This window comes from Orycteropus afer, unplaced genomic scaffold, assembly GCF_000298275.1.
Source record: "Orycteropus afer afer isolate SDZICR_OR568_19922 unplaced genomic scaffold, OryAfe1.0 scaffold00419, whole genome shotgun sequence".
In the NCBI taxonomy this organism is placed as follows: Eukaryota; Metazoa; Chordata; class Mammalia; order Tubulidentata; family Orycteropodidae; genus Orycteropus; species Orycteropus afer.
In genome coordinates this window covers 753,949-759,314 of record NW_006922006.1, presented here as the reverse complement: position 1 = coordinate 759,314, position 5,366 = coordinate 753,949, and positions in this window count along the sequence as shown.

Below are 5,366 nucleotides of genomic sequence, written 5' to 3'. Positions count from 1 at the left end.
CACAGGGTAACCTCAAAGAAAAATGATAAATCTTCACATCACAATAAAAAAGAGGACAAGCAAATATCAAAACAACAGCAACACAAGAAATAATGTAATTCATAAACATAATGAGCTCAGCACAGAAAATCATATGGAACAAAGAAACCAGGGACAGCATGAAAAAACACATAATAAAATGACAGCAACCAATTCATACTTGTTGATAATTACACTGAATGTTAATGGGTTAAATACACCACTCAAGAGATGGAGAGTTGAAGACTGGATAAGAAAACAAAACCCATCAATATGCTGTCTACAAGAGACACACCTTAGAGACAAAGACAAAAATAGACTAAAATTTTCTATGATAGACCATATGTTAGGCCATAAAGCAAGCCTCAATAAATTTAAAGACATTGAAATACTGCAAAGCATTTTCTCAGATCACAATGCTATCAAACTAGAAATCAACAATTGGAAGATCAATAGAAAAAGAGTAAACACATGGAAACTGAACAGCACCCTCCTTAAGAAAGAGTGGGTAAGAGAAGAAATAAAAAATGAAATTAATAACACATAATTAGACCATGAAAAAAAGTAAACCTAACATAGCTTAAAGGACCTCTGGTGGCAGAATGGTTAAAACATTAGAGTGTGAACCAAAAGTTCCATGGCTTGAACCCACCAGCTACTCTGCGGGAAAAGAAGAGGAAGTCTGCTTTAAACTCTGTGGGAGAATTCTATTCTGTCCTACAGGGTCACTATGAGTAGGCATCAATTCAGTGGGTTTAGTTTTATCATAGCTTAATGTTTTCCATTAACATAATCTGATACGATTTTTGCATTCAACAGTTGAGCCAGGAGCCATTATGTATCAGTATTGCTTTGTTTACTCCTCCAATTAAAAGTTAGAGTCTGGAAGATGAACATGATAGTTACGTCAATGCAGGTGGAATCTAGATTCCTATTGATAGCTACCTGATGTCATTTATGCCAGCACAATGTTTATGCTTCCAGTTGATAAACCAAAAATCAAAGTCACTGCCATTGAGTCAGATCAGACTCAATGCAACCCCTCCTTGGGTTTCCAAGACAGTATCACTATGGAAGTAGATTGCCCAACCTTCCTTCCAAGGAGTGGCTGGTGGTTTTGAACCGCAAGCCTTCTGGTTAGCAGTCAAACGCCTTATGCACTATGCCATCAGAGCTCCCAATTGCTAGGAAGTGATTAATGGACAAGCATCATTCAGTAAGTTTAAAGTTCCAATTGATGAGTCAAAAGCAATCAGGATGTGCTAAATACACACAATGGAACACAATACAATGTCAAAGAATAATGGTGAATCTGCAAAACAGCTCATAGCATGGATAAACCTAGAGGACATTATGTTGAGTGAAATTAGTCAATCACAAAAGGACAAATATTATATGAGACCACTGCAGTAAACAGTCAAGAAAAGTTTTACACACAGAATCACCTTTTAAAGATCAATAGTGGTGGAGGGAAAGAGAGGGTAAATCACTAATTGGAAGGTAGACACGTATTAACTTGGGTGAAGGAAAAGGTAATGTATAATAAGGGGGAGGTCAATACAAAATAATCAAGACATTTGGAGGAGCACAACAGTTAAAGATAGCAAAGGTAATTACTAGTATATACAAAATCCTTCAGTAAGAGTTGTCGTTGTTGTTGTTGTTTGCCGTCGAGTCGGCCCCGACTCATAGCGACCCCTCCTTGGGTTTCCGAGGCAGTATCACTACGGAAGTAATAACAATAATTTATGAGTGGATACAGAGATAGACACTAAAGCTGAACAGGTGTCGGAAGGTGAATGGGACAGCATCCATGAATATCTGTAAGTTTCAGAGAATATTTCTACGTATGTATTTTATATGTGCTGCAAATATATCCATGAATATAGTAGAACAACAGGGGCCGGGGATGTTATGAGAACTTCATGAATGAAACACCTTGAGGAAATGAGTTATAAGGTCTCAGAACCATAGCCTGAGGAGACACTATAGTCTGTTGGCATGACAGTCCACAAAGACAGTGTTCTACATCATACTTTGATGAGTAGTAACTGGGGTCTTAAAAGCTTGTGAGCAGCCATCTAAGGGCATCTATCAGCCTCTCCCTGTCTGAAGAAAAGAAAAAGGAAGAAAATCAAAGACACAAGGAAACAATTATTGCAAACAACTAATGAACCACATGAACTCCATCCTCCATGACCCTGAGACCAGAAGAACTAGACAGTGCCAAGTTATCATTGCTGACAACTCTGAAACGTCTTACAATAGGAGTTTCCAGATAGAATGGGAGAAAAATACGAAACAAAACTAAAAATTTAAAAAAAAAAAAAAACTGCTAGGCTTACTGGTCTAATAGAGACTAGTGGAACGCCTGAGATTATAGCCCTTAGTCATTCTTCAAGCCTGAAACTGAACTCAACCCCTGGCTCAATTTTCAGCCAAAGAATACTCAGACCTACAAGGTGAACAATAACAGCAAGCAGGTATGCAGTCATTAAAACAATCAACCATATGAGATGAAAAGGGCAGGATTTGCCAAGGGATAAAGCTGAGAGGAAAGGAAAGGGAAATGAGAAACAGAGGGAGGAAAAAGGCGGAGTGCTGTTACATTGTGGGGATTACAATGAATGTCACAAAACAAAACATGTATGAATTGTTGAAGGAAAAACTAATTTATTCTCTAAACTTTCACCTAGATCACAATAATAATAATAAGCAATGAAGGTATATTTATCAACTTAAATTAATAGACACAAATGCGTTGTTTCAATGGTTCATTTTCAATTACCAGGGTACTACCAAAAGCAATTCATGACTGCTAGACTACGACTTATATTTTTATTTAAAAATATAATAAAAGATTAACATTTTCCAACTATTTAATGAGGGTGAATGAGGCTGAAATTCACTTCTGTAAATGTCACAAGACATGTGCTGTATATGCATGTATGCACTGTGCCAGAAATTTTTACATAATTTCATCATCTTTATATATTATATGTGTGTGCACATTATTTCTGTGGCTGTCCTATTTGATATATATAAATTGCCTATAGCTCTGGATAAAATAAGCCAACAAAAACAAATATCTTTAATAAAACATCCACATCATTTTTTTCTTAATTTTGGACTTGTGTAAGTTTTTCAACTAAAGACACAAATTATATTAGACATGATTTTGTATTCTGATAACTTAAATGGTTATCTTAATTTGTTTTTATTAAATCCTAACACATTTCATTTAATTTGTTTTTATTAAATCCTAACATCTTTCTTTTACCTCATTTAACAAATTCCCATATGGTTCTTGTATATGATTCTATTCAGGGATTTGTGTGACCTAAGGATGTAAGTTTAAGTTGAAACTGATAAAAACTAAAACAAGTTCACAAGAGCCAAAATAGACCTTGATTATGTCCCACCTGATTCTAGAGACCATCTAAAGAAGAGATTTGACAAATTGAAAACCAATCACCGAAGACCAGAAAAGTTGTGGGATGACACCAACAATATCACACATGAAGAAAGCAGAAGGTCATTAAAAAGACAGGAAAGGAAGAAAAGACCAAAACAGTTGTCAAAAGAGACTCCGAACCTTGCTCTTAACTGGAGAGTAGCTAAAGCAGATGGAAGAAATGACGAGATAAAAGAGCTGAACAGAAGATTTCAAAGAGCAGCTTGTGAAGACAAAGTCAATTATTATCATGAAAATGTACAAAGACCTGGAGTTAGAAAAACAAAAGAGAACACACTCAGCATTTCTCAACTTCTGAAATAACTGAAAAAAAATTCAAACCTCGAATTGCAATATTGAAGGATTCTACAAGCAAAATATTGGATGATGCAGGAAGCATCAAAAGAAGATGGAAGTTACAAAAAGAACTGATCGACATTCAACCATTTCAGAAGGTAACATATTATAAAGAACCAATGATATCAAAGGAAGAAGTCCAAGCATCACAGAAGAAATTGGAGAAAAACAAGGCTCCCAAAATTCATGGAATACCCATTGATATAGTTCAACAAATGGATGCTTCGCTAGAGGCACTTAGTCCTTTATGCCAAGAAATTTGGGAGACAGCTACCTAGGCAACCAGTTGGAAGACATCCATATTTGTGCCCATTCCAAAGAAAGGTTATCCAACAGAATGTGGAAATTATTGAACCATATAATTAATATCACACATAAATAAAATTTTGCTAAAAATAATTAAAAACTGTTGCAGCAGTATATTGACAGGGAACTTCCAGAAATTCAAACTGGATTCAGAAGATGACGTAGAATCAGAAAAATCATTGCTGATCTCAAATGGATCTTGGATGAAAGCAAAGAATACCAGAAAGATGCTTACCTGTGTTTTATTGACTATGCGAAGACATTCGACTTTGTAAATAGTAACAAATTATGGATAACATCGTGAAGAATGGAAATTCAAGCACACTTAATTGTGCTCATGAGGAACCTGTACACAGATCTGGAGGCTTTCATTTGAAAAGAACAAAGGGATACTACATGGTTGAAGATCAGGAAAGGTGTGCCTCAGGACTGTGTCCTATCTGTATACTGAGAAAATAATCAGAGAAGCTGGACTATTTGAAGAAGAATGCAGCATCAGGATTGGAAGAAGGCTCATTAACAACCTCTGATATGCAGATGATACAGCCTTGCTTTCTGAAAGTGAAGATGAATTGAAACACTAATGAAGATCAAAGACTACAGTCTTTAGTGTGGATAATACCTCAACATAAAGAAAGCAAAAATCCTCACAACTGGACTAATAAGCAACATCATGATAAGTGGAGAAGATTGAAGTTTCAGGGTTTTCATTTTACTTGGATCCACATTCCACACCTATGCAAGCAGCGGTTAAGAAATCAGACGTCATATTTCACTGAGCAAATGTGCTGCAAACAACCTCTATGGTGTAAGGAGAAATGATGTCACTCTGAAGACTAATGGTGCACCTAACCCAAGCCATGATATTTTCAGGCATCTCATATGCATGTGAAAACTGGACAATGAATAAGGAAAGCTGAAGAAGAGGTGATGCCTTTGCCTTGTGGTGTTGGTGAAGAATACTTAAAATACTAAGTGTTGCCAAAGAAAAGAAATCTGTCCTGGAAGCAGTACAGCCAGAATGCTCCATGGAAGCAAGAATGGCCAGACTTTGTCCCACCTACTTTGTCATGTTAGGAGCAATCCCTGGAGAATACCATGCTTGGTACAGGAAACGGTCAGTGAAAACGAGGAAGACCCTCAATGAATGGGGTTGCCATATTTGCTGCAATGATGGGTTCCAGCATAGCAAGGATTGTGAAGATAGCACAGGATTGAGGAGTGTTTTCTT